The sequence below is a fragment of the Scyliorhinus torazame genome, chromosome 14 (genome assembly GCF_047496885.1).
Source record: "Scyliorhinus torazame isolate Kashiwa2021f chromosome 14, sScyTor2.1, whole genome shotgun sequence".
Taxonomy (NCBI): Eukaryota; Metazoa; Chordata; class Chondrichthyes; order Carcharhiniformes; family Scyliorhinidae; genus Scyliorhinus; species Scyliorhinus torazame.
The window spans coordinates 166111034-166130119 of record NC_092720.1 but is presented as its reverse complement, the minus strand read 5'-3'; the positions used below and the strand labels follow the sequence as shown (position 1 = coordinate 166130119).

General features: G+C 44.6%; 1 non-coding gene across 1 annotated transcript; it reads right to left on the bottom strand.

Moving 5' to 3' along the window:
- Positions 1-884: 884 nt before the first annotated feature.
- trnas-gcu (transfer RNA serine (anticodon GCU)) lies at positions 885-966 on the bottom strand. The gene has a single exon. It is a non-coding gene; the product is annotated as a tRNA-Ser (tRNA).
- Between the last annotated feature and the right edge of the window lie 18120 nt (positions 967-19086).

Sequence of the window (19086 nt, the reverse complement as noted above, 5' to 3'; positions counted from 1 at the left end):
GGAAAAACTCGGCTGGTGTGGCAGCATCTGTGGAGAGAGAAACAGAGTTGTCGTTTCCAGTCCATGATGTGGAGATGCCGGCGTTGGACTGGGGTGAGCACAGTACGAAGTCTTACAACACCAGGTTAAAGTCCAACCGGTTTGTTTCGATGTCACTAGCTTTCGGAGCGCTGCTCCTTCCTAAGGTGAATGCAGAGGTCCTCTGCATTCTGCATTAGAGACCTCTGCATTCACCTGAGGAAGGAGCAGCGCTCCGAAAGCTAGTGACATCGAAACAAACCTGTTGGGCTTTAACCTGGTGTTGTAAGACTTCGTACTGTTTCCAGTCCAGTATGACCCGTCTTCCGATTCTCTGTTTCCCTCTCCACAAATCCTGCCAGACCTGCTGAGATTTTCCAGCATTTTCTGTTTTTATCACGGGAATATGAAACAACTACTGCCGACTGACACGGACACGTGGGCTGAATGGCCTCATCCTGTGCTGTCACCATTCTATGATTCGAAGCTGTCCTCATAATTGAAACTTTCTATACTTGCATCATTCCGGTGAATCTGCATTGCCGCCGCTACAGTAAAGTTATGAATTCATTTTTTGAATCCACTCATTCCCCAGCTTCAGCAGAGTTTTGTGGGGTTGTGAACATTTCTTAAACTCGTCATCCCCCTGAACAAAGAAATGTGGCTTGACTTTGACACTCCCCAAAAGACAATGTAGTTCCTCTCGAAGTATCGAATCTGTTGAACTCAGTCTTTGAATTCGCGCTCTTCCAACACAACTCGATACAATCTGGCATCACAGCTTGGGCTGGATTGTCACATCAGTGGTTGCAAATCCACCTTACGGCAAAAGTGATGCAGTTCTGAGAAAACGGTGGACGAAAAAGCGACGAAGATGGGATTCGAACCCACGCGTGCAAAGCACAATGGATTAGCAGTCCATCGCCTTAAGCACTCGGCCACCTCGTCGTGTCCAGTTAATTTTTCGTTCAGTATATCGGTTATAGTTCAGCTCAACCATTCATGTGCCATTACCGAGTGAAGTGGTTACATTCTGAACCGATCAGTAGAAATAGACGTGCAGTGGGAGTTTACTCTCAGACCCACTTCTTCAACTTTGTGTGAGTATAAATGCTTCATTTTGTATCTGTATGTCTCTGGTACATTATATCTGTGTCATATTCTGACTGTTTTTAGCATTTTCTGCTACTGTATGAGCGTTGGGTCACTTTCTGATTGTGTCCGTGGAATTGTGCGTGTGCAAGCGATTTGTTCCGACAGTCGGTTTCCGGAACGGCGAATTAGATTGGAATTAATTCGTTATTTGTCAGTCTCTGGTTCTGGAAGGAAGTTTGTGTATCTCCACATTTTCACTCTTCGAATGGTGTTGGTGTAAATGGAAGTGCGTCAGTGTGAGTGTTGTGGGATTCGCTGATTATCGGTCAATACCAGTGTTAGTGAGTGTGGAGCTTGATTGCTCCTTCTGCAAACATTCAAACCCTCCATGACTGACCAACAGTGGCAACCGTGTGTACCATCTACAAGATGCAATGCAGTAAATCACTAATGTTCGTTAGACACACCTTCCAAACCCATGACAATAGAAAGCATCCTGTCTGGCTGCATCACAGCCTGGTGTGGCCTCTGTTCGGCCAAAGACTGTAAGAAACTATAGAGCCATGAACACCGCCCAGTCCATCATGCAAATCTGTCTCCCATCCTTTCACTCTCTCTGCACCTCCCGTTGCCTTGGGAAAGCGGGCAGCTTAATTAAAGACCCCTCCCACCCAGGTTATTATCTCTTCCAACCTCTTCCACCGGGCAGGAGATGCAAAAGTCTGAGAACGCACACTCCCAGGTTCACAAACAGCTACTTCACCATTGTTACCAGACTCCTGATTGACCATCTTATGGTCTGAACTGATCTCTTCACACATCACCTCTGCTGAGTGGAATGATCTGTCTTAACTGTATGCAGAACAATATTTTTTACTGTACACGTGATAATAAATCAAAGAAAATCAAATAAACTAAAAAGAGCAAAAGATAACTGGGAACCCTACCACCTGGAGGTTGCCCCCCCAAGGCACTCACCACCCTGACTTGGAAATATATCGCCGTTCCTTCACTGTCGCTGGGGCAAAACCTGGAACACCCTCCCTAACAGCACAGTGGGTGTACCTACACCTGAAGGAGTGCAGAGGTTCAAGAAGGCAACTAACCAGCACTGTCTGAAGGGCAACTCAGAATGACCAATAAATGCTGGCCTAACCAGGGACGCTCACATCACGAAAATGGATGAGGGTTAAGCCCTTAGCATTGTGGATAGCACAATTGCTTCACAGCTCCAGGATCCCAGGTTCGATTCCGGCTTGGGTCACTGTCTATGCGGAGTCTGCACATCCTCCCCGTGTGTGTGTGGCTTTCCTCCTGCTACTCAGGTTTTCTCCCACAGTCCAAAGATGTGCAGGTTTGGTTAAATTGCTCTTAGGGCTATGAGGTTAGGGAGGAGGTATTGACCTTAGGTAGGGTGCTCTTTCCAAGAGCCGGTGCAGACTCGATGGGCCGAATGGCCTCCTTCTGCACTGTAAATTCTATGATAATCTATGATTACCTCACAGACACTGTGTTCCTATTGCCCTTGCAAAATCCTAAGAAACGCCGCTGGCGGGCGGGTGGAGGGCCTGGTGTGAAGGCAATGCTGCATGATGTGAGAGTGGAAACTGACGATTTTAAAGTCTGTGTGTCGGAAGGTGAAGAGTGAACGTGTCTGTGAGAAGGTCACTGAAAAACTGTGACTGGGGCTGCGCAGTAGAGGCAAGTTTTGGTTTGTCAGTCAATGTAATCCTGTAATGGAGGCGCAAAATCAGAAACAGTAAATTCTGGAAATACTCAGCAGCTCCGAAAGCAGCTGTAGAGAAATATTCTTGTCGCCAGGAGGCACATCTCTAATTGGATACTTCACCTTGCCCAGATGTTATTCTCTCAACATCTCTGTGTGAGGAACATGTAGGGCGGGAATCTGGTCTTTGTTGATTGCAGCAGACAGATCAGTGCAGCGATGAGAAGCTCCTCAACCCCCGGCAGCTTGGGGAAGGATGGGACTCAGATACACGACTCTCGCGGCGGTTGAAAAACGGAAAAGCACATTGAATTATGAATATAATGACATGGAAGCTGAAATTCCAATTGTTTTGTGCAGAGAGCGTTGCTGCATTCAGCGTATCTTCTGGAGGCGTGGGTTCGAATCCCACTCCTGACAGCGATTTTCCTCTGATAGGCACCATCCAAACCTGCAAAATCTTTCACCGGAGGCCCAAGGGGAGCAGATACAGAGAAAAATACCGGATTGTGTGGGTCTCGTCCGATAAACAAAAAGATGTGCAGCTTGGTTGGATTGTCCTTTTTGAATGAGGACATTACATTATGGTGGGGCAGGCAATAAACAAAGATATAATGGATGCATGTAAAAATGGTACAGCAGTGATAATGGGGGATTGTAATGTACATGTCGATTGGTTTAACCAGGTCAGTTAAGGCAGCCTTGAGGAGGAGTTTATAGATTGTATCCGCGATAGCTTCCTAGAACAGTATGTAATGGAACCTACGAGGGAACAAGCGGTCCTAGATCTGGTCCTGTGTAATGAGACAGGATTGATTCATGATCTCATAGTTAGAGATCCTCTCGAAGGAGCAATCACAATATGGTGGAATTTAAAATACAGATGGAGGGTGAGAAGGTAAAATCAAACACTAGTGTTTTGTGCTTAAACAAAGGAGATTACAATGGGATGAGAGAAGAACTAGCTAAGGTAGACTGGGAGCAAAGACTTTACGGTGAAACAGTTGAGGAGCAGTGGAGAACCTTCCAAGCAATTTTTCACAGTGCTCAGCAAAGGTTTATACCGACAAAAAGGAAGGACGGTAGAAAGAGGGAAAATCGACCGTGGATATCTAAGGAAATAAGGGAGAATATCAAATTGAAGGAAAAAGCATACAAAGTGGCAAAGAGGAGTGGGAGACCAGAGTACTGGAAAATCTTTAGGGGCAACAGAAAGCTACTAAAAAGGCTATAAAGAAGAGTAAGATAGATTACGAGAGTAAACTTGCTCAGAATATAAAAACAGATAGTAAAAGTTTATACAAACATATAAAACAATAGTGAGTGGCTAAGGCAAATATTGGTCCTTTAGAGGATGAGAAGGGAGATTTAATAATGGGAGATGAGGAAATGGCTGAGGAACTGAACAGGTTTTTTGGATCGGTCTTCACAGTGGAAGACACAGATAACATGCCAGTGACTGATAGAAATGAGGCTATGACAAGTGAGGACCTTGAGAGGATTGTTATCACTAAGGAGGTAGTGATGGGCAAGCTAATGGGGCTAAAGGTAGACAAGTCTCCTGTCCCTGATGGAATGCATCCCAGAGTGCTAAAAGAGATGGCTCGGGAAATTGGAAATGCACTAGTAATAATTTACCAAAATTCACTAGACTCTGGGGTGGTCCTGGCGGATTGGAAATTAGCAAACGTGACACCACTGTTTAAAAAAGGAGGTAGGCAGAAAGCGGGTAATTATCGGCCAGTGAGCTGAACTTCAGTAGTAGCGGAAATGCTGGAATCTATCATCAAGGAAGAAATAGCGAGGCATCTGGATGGAAGTTGTCCCATTGGGCAACATGGGTTTATAAAGGGCAGGTCGTGCCTAACTAATTTAGTGGAATTTTCTGAGGACATTACCAGTGCGGTAGATGACCAATGGATGGGGTATATCTGGATCTCCAGAAAGCCGTTGACAAGGTGCCACACAAAAGATTGCTGCATAAGATAAAGATGCATGGCATTAAGGAGAAAGTAATAGCATGGATAGAGGATTGGTTAATTAATAGAAAGCAAAGAGTGGGGATTAATGGGTGTTTCTCTGGTTGGCAATCAGTAGCTAGTGGTGTCCCTCAGGGATCAGTGTTGGGCCCACAACTGTTCACAATTTACATAGATGATTTGGAGTTGGGGACCATGGGCAATGTGTCCAAGTTTGCAGACGACGCTAAGATGAGTGGTAAAGCAAAAAGTGCAGAGGATACTGGAAGCCTGCAGAGGGATTTGGATAGGTTAAGTGAATGGGCTAGGGTCTGGCAGATAGAATACAATGTTGACAAATGTGAGGTTATCCATTTTGGTAGGAATAACAGCAAAAGGGATTATTATTTAAGTGATAAAATATTAAAACATGCTACTGTGCAGAGAGACCTGGGTGTGCCAGTGCATGAGTCGCAAAAAGTTGGTTTACAGGTGCAACAGGTGATTAAGAAGGCGAATGGAATTTTGTCCTTCATTGCTAGAGGGATGGAGGTTAAGACTAGGGAGGTTATGCTGCAATTGTATACGGTGTTAGTGAGGCCACATCTGGTGTATTGTGTTCAGTTTTGGTCTTATTACTTGAGAAAGGAAGTACTGGCACTGGAGGGTGTGCAGAGGAGATTCACTAGGTTAATCCCAGAGCTGAAGGGGTTGGATTACGAGGAGAGGTTGAGTAGACTGGGACTGTACTCGTTGGAATTTAGAAGGATGAGGTGGGATCTTATAGAAACATATAAAATGATGAAGGGAATAGATAGGATAGATGCGGGCAAGTTGTTTCCATTGACGGGTGAAAGCAGAACTAGGGGGCATAGCCTCAAAATAAGAGGAAGTAGATTTAGGACTGTGTTTAGGAGGACTTCCTTGCACAGTGAAGCAGTAGAGGCTCCTTCATTAAATGTTTTTAAGATAAAGATAGATAGTTTTTTGACGAATAAAGGGATTAAGGGTTATGGTGTGCTGGCTATAAAGTGGAGCTGAGTCCACAAAAGGTCAGCCATGATCTCATTGAATGGCGGAGCAGGTTCGAGGTGCCAGATGGCCTACTCCAGCTCCTAGTTCTTATGTCCTTATGTTCTTATTAGCTTTCTCCCAACGCATTGGAACGTTTCCCACATCAGCAAATTTTGTAACTATGGATCCACTATCTCTGCTGCCTCTTTCTTTGAGGCCATAGGATGTAGGCCATTAGGCTTGTTTGCCTTCAATCTCAGTCATTTGTTTAGTACATCAGGTTAGGTGGATTGGCCATGCTAAATTGCCCGTTAGTGCCCAATAATCTAGATGGGGATACTTTATGCGAATAGGGTGGGGCATAAGGCCTCTTTCAGAGTGTCGGTGCAGACTCGTTGGGCAGACCGGCCGCCTTTTGCACTGTGGGAATTCTATGATTTCTTCTGAATGCAAATAGGAAAGTGGCTGCTGTTACCTTAAGAGAAGAATGTTCGGGGGCTCTGGGAAAAAATTGATCAACCTGTTGCTGATTTCTTCAAACTTTATCTAAACGTCGACTCCACAATATGAAACCACAAATGTGAATGCTTCACGGGACAGGCAACACGTTGTGGCACAGAGCCAGATGTGTAGGGCGTGTTCCCCTTTCCCACGCGGAAATTTCTGAACTTGTCCAACACGCAGTCCAAAAGTTCAGTAATTTGCGCAGTGACTACTGCTGAAAAGTATTTTATTGTCTGTAAATTGTTTGCGGCGTCCTATGGCTGTGGAAAGCACGACAGAAGCTGCAGCCGAACTCAGAAAAGACACAGGCAGGTTGGATGAATGGGAGGACATGTGGCAGATGAAGAATGAAGTGATTCATTTTATTAAGAAGAAGAGCGGGAAATGGGGGGGGGGGGGGGGGGGGGCTGTGTGCAAATCGGCGAAGTTCCCCAGAGAAGGGCTGACTGAAAAAATAATTGCAATTAAGCTTTATATTAATAGAACGAATACACAAGCAACGAAGCAGGACAAAGTATAAATAAGACACTAGATAATCTTGCTATAAGTATGGCTGTCATGGACATCTAAACTTTCCTGATAGATCGGTTTCATACAAATTTCGCTGGTTGGTTTGAAGAACGTAACATTTATCGAGTTCAGTTCGATATTTAACATTATTTTTAGAAACTAAATGATATGTAAAGATAAAACGTTTTCTGCAACATTTGGAAGCGAAAGCAGCAACGTCAGCGACTGTGTGGAACCGTGGTTTGGGTTCATTCAGCTGAAAGTATTTCTGTGGTAAAAGATCGTGACAGGAATTAAATGCATTTTAAAATATGTTCTTGTTGCCTTTCCTTTGTCTCTCTCTCTCTGTTTCTTTGTTTCTTGCTCTCTCCCTCACTCAGTGTGTCTGCGCTTCTACTGATGGGATACACAGTCCCATCTCATCCCAACTCTTTTGGAGGAATGCATCCTGGTGATGGGCGTCCTGAATCAGTGGAAGGATCGATAAACTATTCCACTCTTGGATCTGTCTGAAGATCCATTCCTGGCTGTAAGGTGGTTCTGAGATAAAGGGATCGAGAGAGAACGAGAGGACTGCAGCCTGACTCTTACTCTGAAAACCAGTTGGTGCGCCCTTGTAGAAAGTGGATATGTCTGAGAACAGGAGAAAAGCTGATCAGGGGCCTGTGATTTATTTTATTTAGCCAGACCCTGAAATGTGAAGCAAACTTCTATCCACTCAGTGACTGTCTGAGGGCTGGCAAGAAATTGCGGCCGACATTGAAGCGGTTCCGAGTGAATTCGTTACTACAAATCGATTCGTTAAGAGGTGCTGGAATTGTGTTTTCAGAGAGTCGGTCATTGTTTTTTAAAAGATCAGTCGCGCTTGTTTTTGTTTAGTTCAGTGATTTTGGGGAAACTATTTGGAGAGACTGCAGCTGGTCAGTATCTGTGCCTCTAGCCTACCCAGTTCCCCGGGCAGCAGAGCTCCATTCCTATCGAGATGTGCGCACACAAGAGGCAAATCCAAATGATTGTGCATTGCTCCCATCTCCAGGCTGGACGCGAGTTGTGCAACAAGGTAACTATCCATACATAACACTTTAGAATTGGAGCCAAACAATATCAACATTGCGTTTAAAGACAAAAATTATTGCAACCATTAGAAGAACACATATAATGCCCCATAGATCTACTTTCTGACTGAGCGGCCCTGCTCATCACGATCTATCAGGAAAGTTTAGATGTCCATGACAGCCATATTTGTAGCAAGATTATCTAGTGTCTGATTTAATACATTGTCCCGCTTCGTTGCTTGTGTATTCGTTCTATTAACACAGAGGGGGTGATATAGCCCGGTGAGCGATGGTGGTATAGCGGTGACTGTCCGAGCATTTGACCCAGGTTCAGTTCCTGGCCATCAGAGTGGTGAATTATTTAATTAGATATCGCAGTCAGGACAGAAAAGAAGGGGCCCCTCCTCAAATAAAATTCACAAAAAATCTCACCACCATGTGTTACTAACGTTCAATTTGTTTTCAGTGGAGACTTCGTTTCAATAAAAGCCGGACTTCAAAATTAACAAATGAGTTCTCAGTCAGAGACAATGAGATCAGCAAAGCTCAGTATAAACGGTGCTATGGACACTCCTGGTGCCTGATGAAATTAGCAACCAAAACAGTAAGATAATGATGTCCAATAATAAAGATAGATTAAACAGTGTGAAAACGGCAGCATCAGGACACAAGGACAAGCTGAGGTCTCAGGCCAGAGTTAGAGTCCGACATAATGACACCCAGAACATCAGAAATAAGTTGCATCCTCACACTTATTGCAGACTGGTGCCATCTCCTGGCTAAACGGAAGTAGTACAAGGACACTTTCATTCATGAGCATATTAAATTGGAGTGAAATACATAAAAAGGTAAGAATTCCTACAAAACATTTTCAAGAAATTTCAATGCACAAAATGAAAGGTAAAGCTAAAGTCGATGCAGCCCTAAGTGACCAGAGGCGGATTTCCCCTTTGAGGGTAGTGATTTGACCTGAGGATCACCACACCCCAGAACAGGGACAAGGTTGTATTGTGTTTCATGAATAATCTCAGCCGGTCCAAGTCATTGGCCTCGCTCTGCATCTCAAACCAGCTCTCCAGCCAATTGAACAAAACCATACCCCAAATTACAAAGGCAGCATTGCTTGACTCTGGGTTGTATGCGTTGGTCGTGTTGTGAAGAGCATAATTGCTTCCCACGCAGGGGACGCGGTTCGGTTCCCAGCCAGCGCAGTGACTTTCAAGCGCCTCACCCTGCGCTTAGAAGTGAAGACAAGGAACAGTTCGAACGCAGAATTCATGTGAAATTAGGACTGGTTGTGAAATAAGGGACATCAACTCTCTTTCGAAGGTAAAATTAGGTTTTAAGGTCGACTACTTGTTTATTTATTATTTACAGGGCGTTGGAGTCGCTGATGACGGCAGCATTTATTGTCCATCCCTAGTTATCCTTGAGAAAGTTGTGGTGAGCTGCATTCTTGAACAGTTTCATGATTTTGCCCCAGCGCCAGTGATGGAATAGCAATATATTTCCAAGTTGGGTACTTCTGGACTTCGAAAGGGACCTCCAGGTGGTGGGGTTCTCTGGTATCTGCTGCTCACAGCCAGACAGACCTACAATACCCCTCAGTGGAGGAAAGACAACTCTGCCGTTTGACCTAAAAGTAAAATACTGCAAACGCTGTAAATCTGAAACGAAGACAGAAAATACATCCTTGGCGAGAGAACAGGTCGTTCCAATGAAAGGTCCGGATCTGAAGTGTGAACTATTTCTTGTTTCACAGATGTTACAGATCCGTAAAGTATTTGCAGCTTTCATTTGTGCTTTTCCCCTTTGACTTGAGTCCTCCATCCAGAGGATCTGTTCAGTATTTTCGACGTTTTTTAAAAAATTCCTCTATTTCCACAAAATTGTGACATTGAAACTGCTCGCACTTCTCTCCATTGTTATTTATTCTGCAGGTATTCACTGAACCGTCTAATGGAGACATGTTCACAGGCCTGTGAGAGAGTTTATTGTTTCAGGTTTCAGGGCTCTTTTGGTCCATTAGCAGCAACCGGGTGTCTGCAGAGGAACTCGGAATGCCGAGCCCCTCTTCCAGGAATCAGGGGACAAAATGTTGGTTGAAGAGAGAATAAAAGGTCTGAGGATTTGGGCTGAGATTCTCATAGTTCTGGGGAAGAGAACAAGGTGGTGGAACAATGAGGCAATCGCCGGATACGACTTTGGGATATTATCCAGTCTGTGCTGGGGAGTGGGGGTGGGGCGGGGCGGGGGAGGGGGGGGGGGGGGGGTCGTTCGGCAGGCAGGGGAGGGGGAGGGGCGTTGCTGGGAAGTTAGTTGTCATGTCTGCCACACAAGCTGAATGTTGCGGTTGAGGCGGTGATCAGATTCCAAGCAGAGGTTATAGCCTTTCACTGAGTTTCAGGGTACATGTTACCTGTTAAAGTTAATTCCTCCAACCCCTCTTCATAAAGAAAAACTACATCTGGAGGGAATTACAATGAGGTCTCATCCTTTTGTTGAGATCATTATTCGTGCACTCTTGACCACAGTCCTGAACTAGAGTTCCACACAAAACTCAGCTTCCAATAAATCCAGGAATGAATAAATTATCCTGTTCAAGCCGCAAATCTCGGATAAGTATCAGCCAGTAATCGGGGTGATCGCCCCTCTGCTCCTGTGTCTTCAGCACAGCATCCTGGCATCACTTAAAACAGAATGATAGGGTGGACATGGCCTTGGTTTAAAATCTCCAATAGTGCAGCTCTCCCTCAGTACTGTACTAGAGTGTTAGCCTTCCTTATTACACACAAATTCTGCAATGCCGATTTGAAGACACACCTTGTGTTTCAAAGGCGAAAGCTACCAAGTCAGCCACGGTGAAAGTGTCAAAGAAATCATCCAATCCACAGATACATGACTGGGGCAATTATGAGGCCATCTCCTGACAGGTCACATGACAGCTGGAGCCACAATCAGATTTGTGACTGGTATCAAACCCAAAACCTGTCACAATGGCTTTTCAAATAAAGCTGTCTGCTGCTTGAAAATACAGCAGTTAAACGTCCCGCTTGGCCATGAGGAGAGTTAGAGCGATATTTCCAAAACTAAATCCTTTGCCAAAATAGTTGAAAAAAAACATTGAGATTCAAATACTGCGAGGAAAAGTCAGGTTATTATTGAGAACTCTGCTGAGAGAACGTCATTGGACAACAGAGAAATCAGGTGAAGAATCAGAGTAAATCAACACCAGACAGCACGGCAAGGACAAAACTCCATCAACTCTTGTGAAGATCAAGGAGTAAAATCTGAGAGCTCCAGTTCATCAAGTAGACACATTCTCTGGATGAACCCTTCTGTTTACTACAGGGTTTATTGAACTGAGTGGAATAGACACATCATTACACAACAAATAAGTAATCAGGTATTTTTTGTTGAAACGTACAGTTTAAGACATTGAATTCAAATAAACAATAATTCGTGAAAATGAGTTGATAATTCTAAAACAAACTTTACTTTCAAATACATGAAATGCAACAATTAAATTACAGATAATAACTTGAATGACCTACGAGCGCAAACACGTAGAGAGTGAATTGAAGAGTGAAGAGTTTTAAATGTGGATTTATTGTTAGTGGGGATTAGGTACAGAGGGGGAAGGAGCTGCTTTACAATTTAAATCGAGGGACAATAGGAAAAAAGTACAAGAACCAAAGAGCGGAACTTTCATTAAATAGACAGAACTTTAAATAGACAGCTCATTTCAGTGAAATATTGGGACAGCTGAGAGCCGTTGCCTCCACATCATGTGCTCTGTGGGACGTCCAAAGCAGAATGACGATATTTGTCTCAATCACAATACTTTAGAGAACAAAGCAGAACACAGAAGCTGCTAATGACACACTGAAGGCGGAGCTGGTGGAGGAATTGATCAGGATGAAAATAGATAAAGAGGAGACAATGAAAAGGTTGGCAGAGCTCGCAGTAGAAAAGTCACCCAATCCAGATGTGACACATCCTGGATCACCGAGGAAAGGAAGGGTGGAAATAGTGGAGCTTCCAGCCACAATGTTTCAATCCGCCTTGGATATGGGAGTGAAGCCAGAGAACTGCAGGTTGTTAATGTGACATCCGTGTTTCAAATGGAGAGGGATAAACCCAGTAACTACAGAGCAGTTAGTCTAATGTTGTTGGTGGGGAAACCTTTAGAGACAATAATCTGAGAGAAAATTCACTGTCACGCGGTAGAACGCGGATTGATAAATGACAAACAGTACAGATTGGTTACCGAAAATCATAACTGAAATACTTAATGAAGTTCTATGATGAAGTTACAGAGTACATTGAGCCGGGGTGTGAGGTTGATGGTGTCTAGACTTCAAAAGTGGATTGAAAAAGTCCCCAATAATCGACTTGCTAGTAACGTTCAAGCAGATGGGATTAAAGGGGCAGTGAGTGCTTGGATACAAAATTGGATAAGGGGTAGGAAGGAAAAAGTAGTGGTGAGCGGTTGTTTTTCAGAGTGAAGGGATTTATACAGAACCGATGCTCTGTCAGGTCAGCTGGCATTTCTGTTCCCACTCCCAGAGCTCTGTTAAAATGTGATGACTGCCAGCCTATATCCAGTTTGCTGATGACACGGAGCCCAAGAGCAGTAGTGAGAGAGGAGTGGGGGAGGGGCTGAACAAATCAGCCAAATTTAAAATAAATACTCAAAGCATGATATCACAGGAAAGGCTGGTTGGTTTGGGCATATTTCTCTGTTTTCTCTCTAAATTAGGACATTGATTTAATCTCGAGCTGGAAAACAAAATATTTCAATCATGGTGAGTCCATAGGAACAAAGAACACACAGTACAGAAGGAAGCCATTCGGCCCATCGTGTCTGTACTGACCCACTTAAGCCCTCACTTTTACCCTATCCCCGTCACCCAACAACATATTCTCATCTTTTTGGCCACTAATGACAATTTAGCATGGCCAATCCATCTAACCTGGACATCTTTGGACTGTGGGAGGAACCCGGAGCACCCGGAGGAAACCCACGCAGACACGGGCGAACGTGCAGACTCCTCACAGACAGTAGAACAGTAAGTGTAAGTGTAATAGGAGTATTAGTGCAGAGCAGATCGAGGCATTCATAAAATTAATAGTCTAAAGAAGGTAATGATTAGATTCTAAAAGAGGGAATAGAGGTTCCTTTTTCGATCATGATGGGCAACTGCTCCGTGCAGATCCTGCCCCATGTGGGAAAATCTCTGCCACGTCATGTGTTTTGGGGGACACATGTGTAGGCAGTGGCCCGAACTACTTGAGCTCGAGGTTAAGTTTTCTAAGTTTGAGGGGCAGCTGGAGTCACTGTGGAGAATCCAGGAGGATGTGTACGTTCCAGGAGGTGAAGAGCCCAAAGGGAATGGGAGAGTTCACGATTGTAGATATGGGTAGATTGCACATTCTCCCCGTGTTGGCATGGGTTTCACCCCCACACGCCAAAGATGTGCCGAGTAAGTGGATTGGCCATGTTAAATTGCCCCGGAATTGGGAAAACGAATTGGTACTCTAAATTTATTTTAAAAAAAGGATAGTAGATGTGGGGCAACCTGGAATAGCAGAAAGAGGCAGAAAGTGTGCCACTGTCAAACCGGCACTCAGCATTGGCGACGGCTGGCAATGGTGATACACGGAAGGATTGCAGTCCAGACCATGGCATCAATGGGCACGTAACTACACAGGATGAAACAGCACAGAGTAGAAATGCAGTCGTTGTCGAGGCATCCATGGACGACAAAGGAATTCAGGGACACCATAAAAGCAAAAGAAAAGGCATCCAATTTGGTGAGAATTGGGACACCTTTTCAGACGAGCAGAGAACAATTGGAAAAGCAATAAGAGGGGAGAAGTTGAAATACGAGTGAAAGCTAGCTATTAATATGAAAGAAAAGAGGAAGATTTTTTTTCAATACATACAAGGTAAGAGAGTGGCAGGAATAGACAACGTACCACTGGAAAATGAGGCTGGAGAAGTAGTAATGGGAAACAAAGGAATGGCAGGGGAACTGAATAGTTACTTTGTTAAAGTCTTTACGGTGTAAGACACCAGTGGAATACCAGAGCTTCATGAAAATCAGGGGTCAGAGGAGAGTGTAGTGGCCACCACTAAGGAGAAGGTACTGGGAAACTGCAAGGTCTGAAGGTGGACACAATTTAATGCTATTTATTGCGCGTTTGAGATTTATCCTACTTTCCCGATATTCCTCCAAAGCTTCATCAGTTGTAAGTCGCCGAGATCTTATGTATGCTTCCATTTTCATCTTATCTAGTCTCACAATTCCACCCGTCATCCATAGTTCCTTCATGTTTCCATTTCTATCCCTCATTTTCACAGGGACATGTCTGTCCTGCACTCTTATCAACCTTTCCTTACAATACTCCCACATTTCAAATGTGGATTTATCCTTAAACAGCTTCTCTCAATCCACATTCCCTAGCTCCTGCCGAATTTTGTATGCTTGGCCTTTCCCCAATTTAGCACTCTTCCTTTAGAACCACTCTCGTCTTTGTCCATGAGTATTCTAAAACTTACGGAATTGTGATTGCTACTCCCAAAGTAATCACCGACTGAAACTTCAACCACCTGGTCGGGATCATTCCCCAATACCAGGTCCAGTATGGCCCCTTCCCGAGTTGGACTATTGACATGCTGCTCTAAAAAAAACTCTTCTGGATGCTCCTTACACATTCTGCTCCATCTACGCCCCCAACACTACAAGAGTCCCATTCAATGTTGGGGAAGTTAAAATCCCCCATCACGACCACACTATTGCTCCTACATTTTTCTATAATCTGTCTACATATTTGTACCTCTACTTCACGCTCACTTTTGGGAGGCCTGTAGGAAAGTCCCAACAATGTTACTGCACCCTTCCTATTTCTTAGCTCTACCCACATTGCCTCAGTGCTCGAATCCTGCATCGTGCCCTCCTTAATCACAGCTGTGATATAATCTCTGACCAGTAATCCAACTCCTCCACCCCTTTTACCTCCCTCTCTATCCCTCCTGAAGCATCTATACCCTGGGATATTTAGTTGCCAGTCTTGCCATTCCCTCAACCAAGTCTCAGTAATACCAATAATCCCTGTCTACTCTTCCTCTTAGACACAGTGAGCAAGATGTCAGAGATGGGTTCAGAAAAAGAAAGGGCAATATCTGGGAATGGAACCCTAACTCCAGTCTGGTAAATGAGAAATCTCCCCCTGAACCACAAATGTTCACATATCCGCTCATTAAAACATTTCTGCTCCTTCAGATAAATATTTCCAAAGTGGCCAAGTCCATGGGGAAATACAAGAACATCGAATTCATATTTTTTATTTGCTCACACCCGATGACATCCCATCACTGATATCTGCAACGCCGCCAATTCATGTGAATTTCTCCCGCTCTGTTGCGATTCTGTGTTGTGGGCAGTAGATGGCAGCACACTCTGCTAGAGCGAAATTCACAGATCAGAGAGAGACGCACAAGAGACAAAAATTGTTCACATTACATTGAACTTGGGACGGCGGGATCTAGAAAAATGTGGAGATGAACTTTTCTTAGTTCCAGTTTGTGAATGTGTGATTCATTCTGTGTCTGTCACTCACTGGTAATATGTGAGAGTGTGAGAGACATTCTGAACCTGGCAGTCTTGTTCACCAAACGTGAGTGTAGATATGCTGTCAATGTCGGATTTATTCAATATAGAATTTACAGAGCAGAAGGAGACAATTCGGCCCATCGAGTCTACACCAGACCCTGAAAGAGCATCGTTCCTCAGCCCACTCCACCATCCAATTCCTGTAACCTCACCTAACTTTTGGACACTACTGGGCAAGATAGCGTCGCCAATCCACCCGCACATCTTTGGGAGGAAACCGCAGCACCCGGTGAAAACCCGCCCAGACACGGGGAGAACGTGCAGACTCCGTACAGACGGTGGTCCAACCTGGGAACGAACCCGGGCCCCTGGCGACGTGAAGCAACAGTGCTGACACTGTGCTACCGTGCGGCTCGATTGACAAAGTAGTTCCTCTCCAACTACCCGATCAATTTAACTCAAAGGTTCAGAATCATTTCCCATTCCCGCTCTCTGCAAACACTCGCCCCATGTTTTGACCAAAGCTGTAATGTGGTCAGGAGACTCCTGTTTCTGGTGGCAATAAACTGGCGCCATCAAGCTGGGTGAAACAGTAAATAATGTTGACCGGATCACATGGAGTTCTATGTAGAAATGTGTTCGATCATTCAGTTAATGCAGAATAAAGATTCATCATATTGTTTAGTAACTACTGGGAAGCTGGGAACTCAGGAGGAACTGAGAGTCTGAGGGTTGCAAATACGTAACCAAATTTATTGAACAGAAACTACATTCCTTAAAGGCGAGACCAAACATAATGCACAATGTGTGGATTGTATCAACTGCAATTTGCTTCTTCATTCATGTTTAATTGAGGTTGAATTTTGTTTGATTTTTAAAGTTAAATCATAAGAAATAAAATGCTATCTCTTGCTTTTCTCATCAGGATCATTGGGTTAATTTGGTTATTTTTGGTTCGTTGGTTTCCACAGGGAACACTGCAAAAGACATTTGGAAACTGGCTTTATAAATAGACGCGTCGAGTACAAAGGCAAGGCCGCTATGGAGATTCTTCATAAAATCCGGCAATAAAAATAGAAAATGTTGGAAAAACCCGGCTGGTCTGGCAGCATCTGTGGAGAGAGAAACAGAGTTGTCGTTTCCAGTCCAGTATGACCCTTCTTGCGATTCTCTGTTTCCCTCTCCACAAATCCTGCCAGACCTGCTGAGATTTTCCAGCATTTTTTGTTTTTATCACTGGGAATATGAAACAACTACTGCCGGCTGTCACGGACACGTGGGCTGAATGGCCTCATCCTGTGCTGTCACCATTCTATGATTCGAAGCTGTCCTCATAATTGAAACTTTCTATACCTGTATCATTCCGGTGAAGCTGCATTGCCGCTGCTACATTAAAGTTCTGAATTCATTTTTTGAATCCACCCATTCCCCAGCTTCAGCAGAGTTTTATGGGGTTAATGTCAAAATTTCTTGAGCTCGTCATTCCCCTGAAATTAGAAATGTGGCTTGACTTTGACATTCCCCAACAGACAAAGTAGTTCCTCTCTAAGTGTCCAACTCAGTCTCTGAATTCGCGCTCTTCCAACACAACTGGATACAATCTGGCATCACAGCTTGGGCTGGATTGTCACATCAGTGGTTGCAAATCCACGTCACGGCAAAAGTGATGCAGTTCTGAGAAAACGGTGGACGAAAAAGCGACGAAGATGGGATTCGAACACACGCGTGCAAAGCACAATGGATCATCGCCTTAACCACTCGGCCACCTCGTCGCGTTCGGCTAATTTCCGTTCAGTATATCGGTTATATTTCAGCTCAATCATTTATGTGCCATTGCCGAGTGAAGTGGTGACATTCTGAACCGATCAGTAGAAATAGACGTGCAGTGGGAGTTTACTCTCAGACCCACTTCTTCTACTTTGTGTGAGTGTAAGTGCTTCATTTTGTATCTGTAAGTCTCTGGTACATTATATCTGTGTCATATTCTGACTGTGTTTCGCATTTTCTGCTACTGTATGAGCGTTGGGTCACTTTCTGATTGTGTCCGTGGAATTGTGCGTGTGCAAGCGATTTGTTCCGACAGTCGGTTTCCGGAACAGTGAATTAGATTGGAATTAATTCTGTATTTGTCAGTCTCTGGTTCTGGAAGGAAGTTTGTGTATCTCCACATTTTCACTCTTCGAATGGTGTTGGTGGAAATGGAAGTGCGTCAGTGTGAGTGTTGTGGGATTCGCTCATTATGGGTCAATGCCAGTGTAAGTGAGTGTGGAGCTTGATTGCTCCTTCTGCAAAGATTCAAACCCTCCACGACCGACCAACAGAATGCACTGCAGTAAATCACTAATGTTCGTTGGACACACCTTCCAAACCCATGACCATAGAAAGCATCCTGTCTGGCTGCATCACAGCCTGGTGTGGCCTCTGTTCGGCCAAAGACCGTAAGAAACTATAGAGCCATGAACACCGCCCAGTCCATCATGCAAATCTGTCTCCCATCCATTCACTCTCTCTGCACCTCCCGTTGACTTGGGAAAGCGGGCAGCTTAATTAAAGACCCCTCTCACCCGGTTTATTATCTCTTCCAACCTCTTCCACCGGGCAGGAGATGCAAAAGTCTGAGAACACACACTCCCAGGTTCAAAAACAACTGCTTCACCATTGTTACCAGACTCCTGATTGACCATCTAATGGTCTGAACTGATTTCTTCACACATCTTCTCTGCTGAGTGGAATGATCTGTCTTAACTGTATGCAGAACAATATTTTTCACTGTATATCAGTACACGTGATAATAAATCAAATAAAATCAAATAAAGTAAAAAGATCAGTAGATAACTGGGAACCCCACCACCTGGAGGTTCCCCTCCAAGGCACTCACCATCCTGACTTGGAAATATATCGCCGTTCCTTCATTGTCGCTGGGGCAAAACCTGGAAAACCCTCCCTAACAGCACAGTGGGTGTACCTACACCTGAAGGAGTGCAGAGATTCAAGAAGGCAACGAACCAGCACTGCCTGAAGGGCAACTCGGAATGGCCAATAAATGCTGGTCTAACCAGGGACGCTCACATCACGAAAATGGATGAAATTAGGGTTAAGCCCTTAGCATTGTGGACAGCATAATTGCTTCACATCTTCAGGGTCCCAGGTTCGATTCCGGCTTGGATCACTGTCTGTGCAGAGTCTGCACATCCTCCCCATGTGTGCGTTGGTTTCCCCCGGGTGCTCCGGTTTCCTCCCACAGTCCAAAGATGTGCAGGTTAGGTGGATTGGCCATGATAAATTGCCCTTAGTATCCAAAATTGCACTTAATGTTGGGTGGGGTTACTGGGTTATGGTGATAGGGTGGAGGTGTTGACCTTGGGTAGGGTGCTCTTTCCAAGAGCCGGTGCAGACTCGATGGGCCGAATGGCCTCCTTCTGCACTGTAAAATCTATGATTACCTCACAGACACTGTGTTCCTTTTGCCCTTGCAAATTCCGAAGAAACGCTGCAGCTACCTGCGCCGCTGGTGGGCGGGTGGAGATCCTGGTGTGAAGGCAATGCCGCATGATATGAGAGTGGAAACAGACGATTTTAAAGTTTGT